This window comes from Silene latifolia, chromosome 9 (genome assembly GCF_048544455.1).
Source record: "Silene latifolia isolate original U9 population chromosome 9, ASM4854445v1, whole genome shotgun sequence".
Classification (NCBI taxonomy): domain Eukaryota; kingdom Viridiplantae; phylum Streptophyta; class Magnoliopsida; order Caryophyllales; family Caryophyllaceae; genus Silene; species Silene latifolia.
The window spans coordinates 24193818-24210552 of NC_133534.1; positions in this window are offsets into that span (position 1 = coordinate 24193818).

Sequence of the window (16735 nt, forward strand, 5' to 3'; positions counted from 1 at the left end):
GCTGCATGCATGTACCGGCTAAAACTCGCCAAGGCCGGCGTAACCCAGTCGAACTGACCCAAAGTGTCAAGGTCAGTAAGGAGGGGAAGCACCTTGGTTGACAAGCGCTCGCCCTTGTCACCAAAGTACGTGGCACCCAGAAAGTACCAAAACCACAACCGCACCTCCTACGCGTGACCCCTAGCCTCGGCCTCCGGACTCTCCAACGGCCCCGGAACAACACCCGCCACTCTCTCACTGAAGTGGTCTCTCAGATACGAACTCGCGATCAGGTACGGAGTAATGTCAGAAGGCTCCGGCAAAACAGTACCGATCAGATGAGTAACCGCAGGAGAAGACACTCTATCCGGCGTCTCGGTCACACCGACCTCCCCAAACTCCATGTGTAACGACGACGTCGTATCCTAGTATCGGTCCAACATGGCGCGGATCAGACACAGGTTCGACCTAATTGAAGACCTGTGAATATCCCGTCAAGCGGCCACCAATGGCCCAAAAGCCGACCTCTCTATCAACGCCCTCGTCCCGGCTCGGAGAACGTCGTAAAGGCCCAAGCAGGTAGTGAAGCCCGAGAAAGTCCTCATGGTGCCGATCTCCTGAAATCAAAAACAAACACCGTCAGGACACCTATTCAGGTCTGACACTTCAAAAGTGACGAAAGTTCAATCAAGGGACACGACTCACCAAGCCCTCATGATCACGGTAGGAGATGTGCCTGTCCAGTCGAAGGAACAACCGGCTACCGTTGAAACCCTCGGCCCAAGCAGGCGCCGCCCGCAGGTTCAGCCCCGCGGGACTGTAGCCCGCCTAGCTCTCTAACTCACGACGTCGGCGTCATCCTCAACTGTCTCCGCCCTCCGTCTCTCCTAACCACGCGCCTCGACATGGGGGAGAGGAGGGATCTCAACGACCCTAACGACGTTCTGTAACGTCCGTCTGGTCGGCCGAGGAGTCTGCCTCCTCGTAGAAACCCTCCTCCCGGAGGTACCAGCCTTAGACCCAGTCTGAGCTCTCGTAGCGCCGGTGGCCCCAACGACGGGCTCCTCAACGACCCTCCCGACCCCAACAGTCTCTGTAGGGGGTCCCTCCTCCTCGAAAGCGTCCTCCACCACCGCGGCGAGTACACTGACCGGAGTACTAACAGGCCCCGTCTCGAACAACTCCTCAAAAGTCACAGCAAGGGACCCAGCCTGTCCCGAACACTCTCCTGCAAACAAAGAACGTCAGCCGAAATTTCGGCATTACGACGGCGCATAGACAAATCCAAAAACAAACAACAACCTGCAAAGCAAAACAAGGGCAATCCTGCCCAAACCCAGCCAAACAAAAACAATTCACAAAAAAACCGCACAAAAAAAACGACTCGCCCTTCTTTTCAAGCAAAAGACGAGTCAAAACAACCACAACAAAAAAAACGGCACCCCAAGACCTACACAAGGTCCGCCAACAAACCAAAATGCATTCCCAATGCAATGGGGAAATTTTCTACGGCTCAAAAAGGCAATTTATACGCCAGTATGAGCACAAACCGGTCAAAAATTCAAAAAACGACCGCAAAAGCAAACGTGATTTTATCACGCCTCAAGGCAACCTAAACTACCAATAAGGTCCATTTCAAGGCAAACTGACTCAATTCAAGCCCAGACACACGCTTATTTTGTCAGACATAAGACAGTCACAAAAGACAAAAATTCCAATTTTGCCCACAATACCCAACAAAGGTCCATAATGGCAAATACGGTCTTTCTCGACTACAATGCAACCTAGTGAAACCCACTACCCAAGCAAATAAACTCGGCATTGTGAGATGAGACGGTTTCTCCACCTCACTCACATTTTTCGAGCATAGGGAGCGGGAACGGGGACCAAAATGCAAACTAAAATCACCCCTATACTCCTAAACAGGTTTCTAACCTAATGCAATCATCAATTTCACTCGAAATGGGCTCAATCAAAAATGCCCAAATCGATTTTCTAGGGTAAATTTTTGCCCTAATTCAATGTAGCTAAAGAACCAACAAATTCAAATGGATTCAAGAGGAATTACATACCTTGAGATGACATTATTGTTGATAGCACGAATGGAAGCAAACAAAGGTCCTTCAATGGCGGATTTTTGCGAAAGGTTGAAGACAATGAATGAGGATGATATGCGAACAAGCCTCGCGTCTTTTACAGAAAAATAGGGAAGCTCCCTTGGTTCGCTAGATAGCTCACGCCTAAACCAGGCGTTCCCCTGCTCTTTCAGCAAATTTTGGGCTTTGGCCCAATTTCCCGTGATAAGCTTCAAGTTTTCAATGACGATATTAAGGACCACCATTTTTTCAAATACAAAAGCAAATAGTGAAATCAAAATTCACTATTTTCCTTCAAAAATTTCAAACAAACGGCGATCAAAACCGCCATTTTCCCGTCAAATTTCAAAATAATAGTGAAAATTTAAAATTCACTATTTCTTCAAAATTCAAACAAACGGCAATTAAAACTGCCAATTTCAAAATAATAGTCGAAAATTAAATTCCCATATTTCCTTCACATGTCAACGGCGGCACATAAACCGTCACTTCAAACGTAATAGTGAAGATCCCAAATTCGCTATTTCCTTCACATGTCAACGGCGGCACATAAACCGTCACTTCAAACGTAATAGTGAAGATTCCAAATTCCCTATGTCCTACACATGTCAACGGCGGCACATAAACCGTCACTTCAAACGAGTAGTGAAGATTCAAAATTCACTATTCCTTCAAAGATGTCAACAGGGGGGCTTCCTCGGGGAACCCGCTTATTTCAAAAACAGTGATAGTGAAAATTCAAATTCACTATTTCCACGGCGGCATCATGAGTCCGCTACTTTAAAAAACAAGCCCATCCGACGCGGCTGTTCTCACGGTCAATTAACCGACCGGCTCATGGTTGGCGAGCCTTATTACGCATCATGGCTTGCGAGCCTTTTAACGCATCATGGCTGACGAGCCTTACTACGCATCATGGCTGGCGAGCCTTATTACGCACCATGGCTGGCGAGCCTTATTACGCATCGCGGCTGGCGAGCCCCCCCTCACATACGCACCACAGCTGGCGAGCCTTTGCCCGCAAACAAGATACAACTCAAGGACATATCTCGAAGATGCCTCGAGTACAACTCCTTATCACAGCTGGTGAGCCTTTGTCCGCATACGTGCGAGGACATATCCGAAGATGCCACAGGTATGACTCCTTCTTATGGCTGGCGAGCCTTTGTACGTAGTCTAACGGACTTTAAACGACTCGCGCGGATAGTCGACAGACTCTATATTGTTCCCGACGACAGGTTCTTGACTCGTACCCTCGAGTCGCCTTGGCGCCGCCCTTCCCGACGGCAGGTCCTTGGCCCGAATCCTTTCGAGCAGCCTCGACGTCGCTTGGGTCTCCAAGTTGTAATCTTCGATTGACCTGGGGGCTCTACTTTGACTTTTGCCCTGTCCAAGCCACAGTCAAAGTGGGGGCTCTGTAGATACCCAGTATCTGCTGAGACTCCAACAAACACCCGATGATTATCGGACTATAACTTACTTTGGAATCACGGCGTTTGATCGACAGTTTGTGTACAACTTTACGTCGGAAAACTTAAAACGATTTCGAAAATAAAGCATTTCAAAACTTTTCAAAAGTACATGGAGTGTTTAATGCACGACGACGGGGTCGCAACGACACTAACTAGAGTCAAAACCGACACCGGACCAAAAACCGACTCAAAAATTCAAATTCCGACTCCAACAACGAGTCAAACCGAGTCAACCACCAAAAACAAAATATTCAAAGCCTTCTATACTAAGATTTCCCGGATTCATGAATGGGCAAGTACCAAATATGTGACAATAAATCCTAGGATAGAACAAATCATGATTGCTCTTGTGTGAAAGTGACAGGACAACTCGAAGAACCGCGACGTGGCTCGCGCCTCTTTGAGCGGACCAGGTGGTCACGTCGCTCAAAACTCACACAACCACTCATTTTCCTATAAATACCCCTCAAATGCCCCCATTTGAGAACTTACGCGAGTGTCCGCCCCCTCTTTTCTACCTTAAAATTCTCGACTCGACTTCTTAAGTCACAATCCGACGCGTATTTACGACCTACCGATCGTAAATACAAGCCTTACACATTGTTTGGTACCGTCATCGTGCATTAAATCACTTGACCGACCACTTCGACCACTACACCCTTTTTACTTACCAAAACGGTTTTAAACCGAGTTTTTTCCGACCAAACGAGTTGTTACACTTACGTCGGTCACTCGCCATAACCAAACATGTAAGTATGAGGGTGTAAAAATCCTTCTTTTATCATGTTTTTATTTGTTTCATGACTATAACAATCTAAAACATGCTTAATACGATCCAAAACATGGGATTAACGAGCCAAAACTGAGTTTTGGCCTAAGGCAGAAGCCCCTTATTGTTCACATAGGCTCGCACCTCAATGGGGTACCCAGGTCAGAATTCAACCGTGCTTGTTCTCGTCTTTGCCCTTTAATCCGTTTTCATATTTGTAATCGGTTTTTACTATTTCAAATATTTTCAAACCTTTTTATTTCCTTTTTACGAGTTTTAACCATAAAACATTTTTCACCCTTGGTTCTTAATACCATGACGGTTAAATCCGTGTTTCGGTGATAATATTTGGTTAATAACATTTAAAAGGTATTTAAAGCCTTTTATTTAATTTCTTTACATTTTGGGAGGTATTCTAAAGTCTTTCATCATTTCTTTACATTTTCAAATAAATGTATTAGTCACCAACACAAAGTCATCCTTGGTTCTACATACCATGCCGGATTTTAACCCGGGTACGATGATGAGTATCGACTAATTATATTCAAATGAACTTAAAACAATTAGTTCATAACTAGTATAGAGCCCGTGCAAATGCACGGTATTTTAGATTGTCATATGTAGAGAACATAACAATTAGAACTAATAATCATATATAAATGAACTTGTGAATTTTATTTTTAACTATCTATAATTGTTAATGTGTAAAAATACTAAGAATCTAAATAGAGTGAATTTTACATTTTTACTCGGAATAAGTTCATGATTTAAAAAAATAAGATTTTTAGTTTAATTACAAAAACTTATGCATATTTTTACGCATTTGAGGCATATAACTATTTTTGTAATTTTTGTTATTTTTGTTACAACATACGAAGTAAGAATTTAAACGTAGTAAAAAATTTAAAAAATAAAAAAACTGAAAAACACACACTGATTTTAATAATATGAGTACAATCTGCATATGTTTAAATATAATATTACGATATTTAAAATACATATATTGAACTAATGAGAAAATAATGAATAAAATACATTTGACCCAACTATAAAAGCTGCCGTGTTTAATGAGATACTGTGACACATAAAGTCCATATATTAGGTCCAATACATATCTAAATAAAGTTAGGCCCAATTTCTAGCTAAAAACATTAAGCGGGAAAATTTTCAATTTTCTTATTCTTTTAGTATAAGGGGGATTATTTTCAAAACTATTCATGTCAAGCTAGTCAAGTCGAACCCGACATCGAATATTATCAAAATAATGAGGATTATTCAAGTCTCGTTCTTCAAATCAACAAATACGGTCTAAACGACCCTTTCAAACCAAATCGGGTCAAATACTCGTTTTTCAACACGATTTACAACGTTTTCCAAATGGTCAGAACACGGCATACAGCCGTTGGTTGACCCGCGCCTAAACAGGCCTTTCATTTCTCATTTTCAAAACCATGGGAGGTCCCCTTATACCGCCGACTCGCTCGCGCCTCATGTAGCCGCCTGGTAAAGGGCCTGTTCTCTTTCCAGCATTAGTCTAGGATGATCCCAACTCCGGCCAACCCGGATATAGGACGGATCAGATGACTATTCGCTCTTTCAAAATCATATTTGCAAAATGCTTTACTAAGACAAATGGATCACGTTATGCACCATAAACCTAATACGGTAAATGGATGTTTAATTTCCGTCTTGCATGCAAATCAACTATTAATCCAACTCGACATCTTCTACTTGATACTTGGATTAAATCAACCGACTTAGAAAGCTCTCACATGTTAGGTTTAAATTATTGGATGCGCATTCATGCATTTAAACCGTTTTATCAACTTTTGCATTCAACCAACCAAGATCGATCAGTAGAGGCCGCTACCGCGGGCGGGATTGGGTGTCTGATTAAAGGGCTTCACAATACGTACCTTCACCTCTTACTCAGAAACTTTGGATAGTGGACGACCTTATCCAGGGTGTACGAGAGTCATTCTAGAGATAAGATGCTAAAGAGGGACGATTCCTTATCTTTAGTACCTATATCAAACCCTGCTTTGTGCTTCATTTGACGGAGGTATAAAGTGGATTCGAACGAGTTCTAAGCATCCCAAAAATGCTTGGTGGCGACTCCGAACATCTCTAATCGTTTCGAGACCCTTACCGAGACGAAACCGACCGATCTAAAACGATCCGGTCGAAAGCATTTTTTTACGCCGCCGAGCGTGCTTTTAAAAGACCGCTGCCATTGTCCGCAGATCGAAGCGAGTGTGCGCAGGTGGGCCTACGTCCACAGTTGATAAAGTCAAAGTCGGAGAAGAAATCAAAGGAGGCACTTTGCGTCGGTTAAGAGGCGCTTGGATGTTGGTCGGTCTCGATGGGGTTAGAAGACCCCCCAACATCAAAGGTAGAGTGGTGAACCCCTTCCCCTCTCGTGCTCATTAGGTTCTTGTTCGTGGACCTCGGGTTGGGTTTGGTTGCCCCCTCCCCCTAAGTCATCTCGGAAAACCTCTGGTTGGGGTACGACGAGAACTTGTTGAATGAGTTCCTTATCCCCCGTCCATGTAAAATAAATCCATCCTCCCCCTCATGAGCTAACTTTCTCCACTTCCTATTCACAAGTTCATACTCATTCTCAAGGTAGGGCATTCCCCAATTCAAGGGGTTGGTAATGGTCGTGGCCAATTCATCGGGTAACAATAGGCAGTGAGATTCGGTAATTGCATACATTAAACGCCTCTTAACCTCCCTTAGCTAAGGTAAATGGGTCTCCTCAAGCCATATCCTTCCTTATACACTTTTATGGTTGTGCTCAATTCCGAGAGAGTTAGCCAAAATGATAATAAGACCCCCACAAGATATGGTCGGGTTAGGCTTAGCTATTATGGCAAGGAAGTATTTGACTAGTGCGGTTGTAAGGTCAACAGAATGCTCTCTTTGGAAAACGTCGTCTTATATTAAGTGTAGGGTCAAGACACTACAATTGTGGTGTATCTCGGCCGATGAGAAAAGTGAGGAGGCCAAAATCCAAGCGAAATACCTAAGGACGGCGTTTATAATTTTCGCGGAACTTTCTTTTCCACTATTAAAGTCCGTCCTACGGGTTATTTGCTTCCAAAAGGCACTATGGGAGTTTAAGTGATCGGAAGATTGAGTCGGTCTATACCCTCCCCAAGGACAAATTTTAAAACCAAAATGGTTTCCAAAATCCTCCAAAGTCATATGGTGCGAAACCCCTCCTAGTTGAAAAGAGACGGTCGAGTCCCCATAGTCATTAGCGATAACCGCCTCAAAAGTAGCGAGGAATTCGCCGCAAGGGTGGGGTAAGGGTTAACATCCGCATCAAAAAATTTTGAAATACCAATTCTACTACATAGTACCTCTACTTCCTTATTTATACCCATACGATTCATTGTTGCGCCACATGCCACAGAGTAGGTTCCCAATTCTTCCCCACAAATTTATTAAACGAAGCAAGTTGTTTCTTATCGCTAAAAGAAACATTATACTCATTATTTGTAAAGCGAGGAGGATTGTTTACCTTAGAATGGGATGTGAGTGCATCCATCAAAAGTGCTCTTTGACTTGGAGTTGCCATTATAACCCCTTCCTTAACTTGAAATTCCCAAAAATACGAAGCTTCACCAACCCGGACAATAGCACAAATCCCGAAAATATAAAAAAAAAATCGAGTGGTGGACTTCGATTTATTTTTAGGGAATTTAAAAATAGAAGGTGCAAGGATGATTTTGGTAAAATTTGGGAAGGTTTTGATAAAGGGAAGTAGTTAAAAATAGTGGGTGAATGTTGAGTTTTGTTGGTATTTTAATGGTGTTTTGAGTTTAGAGGATAGAGGGAGTGATAAGGTTAAAGTTGGTAGGTGGAAAACTGAATAAAAGTTGAAAGAATAAGGGGAAAATCGGGTATGCAGCCGAGGGAGTAAACTCCGCCCAGCAAGGTACAATTGTACCCGGTCGGGTACAATTTTCACCCGGTCGGATACAATTGTACCCGGTCAGGCATCTTTGCTTTTTGGTCCGTTTTTTGAATTTCGACATGTTGCCGAGGGAGTGAACTTTACCCGGTCGGGTACAATTATACCCGGCCGGGTATCATGAGGTCTCTCGGCTGCAAAGTTTATGAAATTGCACCCTTCCATAGCAAGTCTGCTTCCTTTGTCAAAATTCAACCCCTCCAAAGTATTTCCACCTATGGTGCCTTCTTCTCCCTTTGCTTTTTGAGCCAAATAGCAAGCACTCGGGACTTGATAATCCCCTCCTTAGACGACGAACTCACCTTAAAACAATTTACCAATATTCCCTCGTCGAGTTATCAATTTTTGCAAAGAATTTATTGCATGGGCTGCCTCCCATGAAGCGCCCTTATTTTATGTCGTAGGCTCGACCAAGTTACTAAGCAAACAATTCAAGTACAAGCTTAACAATTAGAAAGGATGGGAGCTCACGTCAAAATAAGACCAGGCGGGTATTTAATGTGCATACTTCATTCACCAAAGGTGACCCGGCTATGTAGTGCTTTAACCTTTGTCCATTGACTTTGAAAGTGTGATCACCACTAGTAACCTCCACCGTGCCATTGGGAAAAACACGTGTCACTATGAATGGTCCCGACCATCTTGGTATCAACTTTCCCGAGAAGAGTTTCAAACGTTGGTTGAATAGGAGGACCGTCTCGCCTTCTTTAAACTATAATACTACAGTTTTATGAGTCTATGGGTACTCTATCGAGTGGGGCTTACTCTGTCGAGTAAGTAGTTTTTGACACAAAACAGTAGTCTGCCTGTAGGGTACTCGATCGAGTAAGTTGGGTACTCGATCGAGTAGGGAGCACTCGATCGAGTAAGTGCCCTACTCGATCGAGTAAGTGTGTTTTACGGGTCTGTTTTGACGGGTTTTGCTAATAACGCGAAATTAATATAAAAGGCTTCCGTCATTTTCTTTAATCACTTTTCACCTCTCTAAACCTTTCAAAAGAAAAAGAAGTTACGTAGTTCTCTCTCGTCGCGTTGTTGGCGAATCCTAATGGCTAGAGTCGTCAGATCATTAAGTTCTTTACGCCGTTGAGACCGTTGTGTTATGGGTAAGATCCTTGTACCATTTTTATATTGATTCACTGATTTTGGTTAAACCCTAATTTGGGGATTTGGGGGTTTTTATGATTATATGATTAAGGTAGTATTTGTATGAATGTATGTGTAGGAGGAGGGTTCGTAGGAGAGAGGTTTTGTGACATCTGCTAGATCGTCTGATTCTGTGATTGCTGTTCCAAGTAGGGTTTCCCTACTTAGTATTAGTTACATGATGTGTGTGGTGATTGTGCTGTAGTTAATGGTTGTTGATTGATTCAGGCGGTTGTGATTTCATGTTGTTGATTGATTCAGACGGTTGTGATTTCATATTGTTGATTATTTCAGACGGTTGTTGAGGTTGTATTGTGATTACTGTTTATCTGTCTGTGTTCTTCGGGGTGCGTCCCTGGCTGAGTGGAGTCACTTGCGGGAGTGGCTTCACGCCCTTGATTCACCTTCTGTGGAACCCGCCACAGAAGGGATGTGCACATTAATGAACATGGGTTTATCGCTCGATGGAGATGAGCGGGGCTTAGGTGGGAACGGTTGTGGTCCCCCACTGGCGGCGAGGAGTATCTGTTGCGATGGGTACTCTGGCAGGGCTACACACTTTAGTGTTTAGTCAGTTATGAGGTGATTGGAGGTGGAGACTGGGATTGTGTGTGAGCTGTTTGTATGATTGTTACAGTGTGGAACCCTCCACAGAAGGGATGTGCACATTAATGAACATGGGTTTATCGCTCGATGGAGATGAGCGGGGCTTAGGTGGGAACGACTGCGGTCCCCCACTGGCGGCGAGGAGTATCTGTTGCGATGGGTACTCTGGCGGGGCTACACACTTTAGTGTGTAGTCGATTATGAGGTGATTGGAGGTGGAGGCGGGATTGTGTGTGAGTTTGTTTGTATGATTGTTTCGGTGTGGCTTTGATTGTGTAATTAGTAATCGACCCGTTTAAATGTTTTAAAAGCGTGGTGATCCATTCGGGGATGGTGAGCGATTATTGAGCGGTATGACATGACGCGTATGGGATAGCCGGGATGAGTCATCATGTGGCGATTAGAAGTCTTCTGCTGTGTCAGACGATGTTTTATAGCTTTGATAGTTTTATCAGTAGATCGTCTGAGAACCTTGTATTTCAGTTTAACAGTTTTGGTTTTGATCATGTAATCACTTTAAACTATATTGTTATTTAAATTATGTTTCTTCATTGTCATTTGATTATCATTGCCTCGGGTAACCGAGATGGTGACGCTCTTATACCTTAAGTGGTCCTGGTAAGGTACTTGGAGTATGGGGGTGTCACAAAGTGGTATCAGAGCGACGATCTTGAAACCTGTAACCAATGAACCTAATGAATATAGGGAGTCAAATTAAAATGAATCCGGGGTAGAAGTTGTAGGAGCTAATGCAAAGGCTTGGGAGACGTCCTAAAGTGGCGAACTCGCCCTACAATTTTGAACCGGTCACGTGGGATATGAGTCGGGATCGCTATGTGTTTACCTTGTGTGTTGTGTATCTATATAGTAAGATGTTGTATGAATCGATGGATGCGTGCATGTGGAGGACTTGAGATATGTAGTGAAGGATAATGATGATATGATTATATTTGTCGTTGATTGAATACATGAATTGCATGATGGTTGGTTTACAATGTTGTTTTGAATTGTTGGAAAAGTACATGAGAATGATGAATGATGTGGTGGAAAAAGGAAGTATTTCATATATGATAATATATGATGAATAATGATGTTGCAGGATGAATGATTTTTAATATGTCTATACTAGTAAGATGTGATTAGGGGATTTGATATGACTTTACATAACTTTGTTTGCGTAAAGTTATATAATAAGTTCATATAATTGTCTACTGTGGTATCATATGCACTTGTTAGATGGAGAATGTGATTGAATTAGGTGAATTGATTGGAAAAGATGAAGTAGCAATTGCATGACAATATGAATTTCGTGATTATGAATATACGTTTAGGTGACAAAGTGGATTTGTAATATATAGTAACATGGAAATAGGATTTGTAATGTATGAGTATGTTTTATTTTACGAAAAGTTATAAAGTTAAAGTATGTGGTAGTACATGATTGATAAGTTGAGTGTTATATGAGCATGATAGATGTCAATGTCTGGCTTTTGGTAGGTAGTAACATGTGGTTGGGGATAGTGGTTTTACAAGTATCGAGTCGCTTTTGTTCACCTTGTTGATGTTTAAGTTGTTTGAAAGGAAAAAATCAAATAGTTATGTCGTCTGATTACAACAAAGTTGTCTTTAAACTGTTATAACTTTAGATGCATAAATTATTTTAATGTAATTCTAATTGGAGGTGATAGCTTGTTCTTTTACGATTCTAACAATAGGTCACATGCCCAAAACGACCAAGAAACGAGTGAGTTATGACCGTTTTACGAAAACTGGACAGTGCTGAGAAATGCGTAGGGTACTCGATCGAGTGGCCCTCACTCGATCGAGTGCACCTCTTGGTACTCGATCGAGTAGTCCTGGTAATTTGTTTTACGTGCTTCTGACCTTCACCTACTCGATCGAGTAAGTCACTTACTCGATCGAGTGGCTTGTACTCGATCTAGTGACCCCTGTTTTGGGTCATATGCTTATCTTTTGACTTCATTGCATATTATGTTTAATTCAAAGGTGTTATTTTGCTTCTTTATGCATTGTTTTACATGTATGTTGGTCTTGATGCGTAAGTTACCCAATATTGTGGTGTAGTGAGTGGCACCTTATGGTGGGTATGAATTCGGTGGGAGGACATGAGTTTTATGTGGTTGTGATGAATAGTGGAAAAAGAAAAGAAGGATTGGTAAGGCTTATTAAGGCATGGAACATGTTTTGTGAGAAGAGATGTGTGATATGATTTTGTGTTGAGTAATGTAAAAGTAAGTAAATATGGGCAAGGGATGATGTGAGTCTAAGGAACGTGAGAATGAATAGATTGAAAGGAAGAATGTGGATAGTAGCAACTTGAAATGTGTAAAAAATTATGGAGGGAGATGGTTAGGAATTGTGTTGGTTAAGAATATATATAATGAAATGTCGTTTTAGAGGGATTGAGAAGAGTGGTATATCGTGAACTTAATGGAGACATGTCGCGACGTGGATTTGCAGATAGTGAGTGAGTTTGGGGATTTGTGTTATCAATAGGTGAAACTAATGTGTGATTTCCTTGGGCAATTAACGGTATAAAATGAATTTTGATTTCTAGAGATGTAAAAAGGGAAATGCAATTGTTTGAACAAGTAAACGTTGATTCTATGGATGGATTAGTGGCAAGGGTGAGTGATAGCATAATAAGAGAATATCTATGGTAAGAAAGAGTGAGATGATATCGATATGAAATAATGAGATGTGAGTTTTGGAGCAATGAGAAGGTAACCGGAGCACTAAAGAGTTAGGTAGAAGTGATAAGGAGTTGAATGGTTAATTGCTTTTGTTGAGTGTAAAAAGAGAAGAATGAGGGGAGTAAAACTAGGAAAATTTTCACCGGAGTTATGTGATATAAAAGTAAGGAATCGTCGAGATGTATGATACTATCATGAGGATTTAAGTTAATAGTTATATAGGAGTTTCAGGACAACATGATAATCACGAGTTTCGAGGAATTAAGTAAAGTAAAAGTTGGGTAAAGAATTTGCACGATATGAGATCTTGGTGGTGAGTCGGGTGACGATACAATTAAGGACGGAATTGGAAATAGTGTTGAGATGATTTTTGTTGATGTATTTGATGTTCGTTATTTGGGATGGTAACCAAAGATAGGAAAGAAACTGTGATGTTTAGAGATGAGTGTAAGAAGTTTGATGTACGAACGGTGGTAGTGTGGAGGTGCTATCACTAGTGGTTAAGGGTGATGATAAATAGGAAAGATGGCAATTCAAAAGAGGTTGATTTTGTAGAGACCGAATTGATATGTATGGTCGTGAGGAAGTATAAGACGTAGTCTTAGGAGGCGGTTTCTCGTAATGAGTGTTAGCTGTATGGTTATGTATGGCAGAAGGTGCTGGTTATGCGAATGGAAGAATATGTTATGAGGGGCATACGAGTTAAGCTCAGGCGAGAGGTAACCTTTATCAGATGGTAACTTACGTGATCAGGATTGACTAGTTGGTTGTGATTACGGGTCTATGATTTGTATAAATGTTTGTGTGAGGTTTTGACCTCACAAGAAGTAGTATGGTGTGATAATTATAAAGTTGTTATCTGAATTTTCTATATGTTGAGTACGTTAACCTAATTGAATGATATAAAAAAAATGGTAATAGTTTGATTGATCTGGCATGGTTAGTTATAATTGTATGTGTATTTATAATACGTGTGTATTCCGTGAAATGGTAGGGATGATGTTCATGAGGTGCTTATCCGTTTATTCACATAATATGTAGCGTTGTGATTTAGTAAAGTGGATTTGAGTAAGTTTTCTTGTCCGAGAAATTATTTCTGAGTCAGTGTTTATGGGATTGTGTATGTTGCGATGTCTATCGGTGTGGTTGTGGTGCCTCGGGTGGTGATCCGGCCACGGTACTTAGTGTTGTGTTGCGGGTATTTTCGCACTGCGGTGTGGCTGTTGGTGGCGGTGTTGCGATGCCGTCACCGGTTGTGGTGGAGTAGGCGAGATGATTATGATATGAGTTTTCGAAATTACATACCAATTAAACATAGATTGTTGTTTTGTTTGATGTTGTTCCTTGTGAGTTTTGGTTGAACATGTAGACTGTTGTTTTGTTTGTTGATGTTTCTTACCAGTTTCATTTTGGGAATGAGGGTAGAGTATGATATGAAAGAGAGTTGTATATGTTTTCGTTGTTGTCATGGTATAGTGATATTCTGTTGATGGGACACAGTTGTCAGAAATTGTTACAGTACATTTGATCTTGTTGTAGATGAGGCATCGGTGCACATAGTCATGGCAAGTGATTCGTAGAACATGTGTGGTAATGATCTGAAAGCTGCAGGTGGTTCATAATCTTTCGTTGAGACAGTGAGTGTAGGGTATCGGGAATTAGTGTCATGTTAAGTTATGTATGAGTTTTACGGTAATGAAAGAAAAGAACTTGAGGATCTAGTGTGAGTGTATGTAATAATTGTGGATCGTGAGTTATGAGTATGGAGATAGGTGTAGGTATAGAGGATTATGTCGTTTTGGCAGTAATAGGGAACAATTGAAGTTTTGGTTAAGCTAAATATTTTGGAGGTATAGGTTACGAGGACATAACATTTATCTTAAGAGGAGTAGGATGCGATAAAAGAGATTTTGATGGTTGTGCATTGTAATATAATTGGAAGTAGAGTGTTGGTGTAGCATAAAGGACGGATATTTATTTTGATTGATTTTATTAAAGGTCATGACCGTGCATGTAGTAGTGTGATGTCTAGGAGTGCGAGAGTATTTCGATAGTGTTAACAGTTGGATGATGATGATTATGAGTTCGATAGTTTTGGCAGTTGGATGATGATGTTTATGAGTGTGAGTAAACTTCGAGGACGAAGTTCCTTTTAAGGGTGGTAGAATGCAACATTCCGTTTGATGTTATCAGTATCTTGATATTGGATTTTCTAGTGGATGATATGTTACGGAGTTAGCAGCGTTTGTGTTGGTAGTGTATGGAGTTAGTGTCGAGAGAGATATAATGTAGTTGATACGATATCGTGAGACATGTTGTGGAGGTAGGCGTAGTTGGTGGAGTTGGTGTTAAGAGTTCATGTTTTATAGGGTGAGGTTTGTTTTGAGTTCTTAGTTGCGTTGTTGTGTCTTAATCGAGTTGGTAGGTTTGTTTTTATGTATGGGTTGAACTTCGGGGACGAAGTTATTTTTAAGGAGGGAAGACTGTAATACTACTGTTTTATGAGTCTATGGGTACTCTATCGAGTGGGGCTTACTCTGTCGAGTAAGTAGTTTTTGACACAAAACAGTAGTCTGCCTGTAGGGCACTCGATCGAGTAAGTTGGGTACTCGATCGAGTAGGAGGCACTCGATCGAGTAAGTGCCCTACTCGATCGAGTAAGTGTGTTTTACGGGTCTGTTTTGACGGGTTTTGCTAATAACGCGAAATTAATATAAAAGGCTTCCGTCATTTTCTTTAATCACTTTTCACCTCTCTAAACCTTTCAAAAGAAAAAGAAGTTACGTAATTCTCTCTTGTCGCGTTGTTGGCAAATCCTAATGGCTAGAGTCATCGGATCGTTAAGTTCTTTACGCCGTTGAGACCGTCGTGTTATGGGTAAGATCCTTGTACCATTTTTATATTGTTTCATTGATTTTGGTTAAACCATAATTTGGGGATTTGGGGGGTTTTATGATTGTATGATTAAGGTAGTATTTGTATGAATGTATGTGTAGGAAGAGGGTTCGTAAAAGAGAGGTTTTGTGACAGCTGCTAGATCGTCTGATTCTGTGATTGCTGTTCTAAGTAGGGTTTCCCTACTCAGTATTAGTGAATGATGTGTGTGGTGATTGTGCTGTAGTTAGTGGTTGTTGATTGATTCAGACGGTTGTGATTTCATGTTGTTGATTGATTCAGACGGTTATGATTTCATATTGTTGATTGTTTCAGACGGTTGTTGAGGTTGTATTGTGATTACTGTTTATCTCTCTTTGTTCTTCGGGGTACGTCCCTGGCTGAGTGGAGTCACTTGCGGGAGTGGCTTCACGCCCTTGATTCGCCTTCTGTGGAACCCGCCATAGAAGGGATGTGCACATTAATGAACATGGGTTTATCGCTCGATGGAGATGAGCGGGGCTTAGGTGGGAACGGTTGCGGTCCCCCACTGGCGGCGAGGAGTATCTGTTGCGATGGGTACTCTGGCAAGGCTACACACTTTAGTGTGTAGTCAGTTATGAGGTGATTGGAGGTGGAGATTGGGATTGTGTGTGAGCTGTTTGTATGATTGTTTCAGTGTGGCTTTGATTGTGTAATTAGTACTGACCCCGTTTAAATGTTTTAAAAACTGTGGTGATCCATTCGGGGATGGTGAGCAGTTATTGAGCAGGTATGATATGACGTTTTTGGGATAGCTGGGATGAGTCATCATGTGGCAGTTAGAAGTCTTCCGCTGTGTCAGACGATGTTTTATAGCTTTGATAGTTTTATCAGTAGATCGTCTGAGAATCTTATATTTTAGTTTAACAGTTTTGATTTTGATCATGTAATAACTTTAAACTATATTGTTATTTAAATTATGTTTCTTCATTGTCATTTGATTATCATTGCCTCGGGTAACCGAGATGGTGACGTTCTTATACCTTAAGTGGTCCTGGTAAGGCACTTGGAGTATGGGGTGTCACATAAACTCTCTTCTTTGAATCTTCTTGTCATGG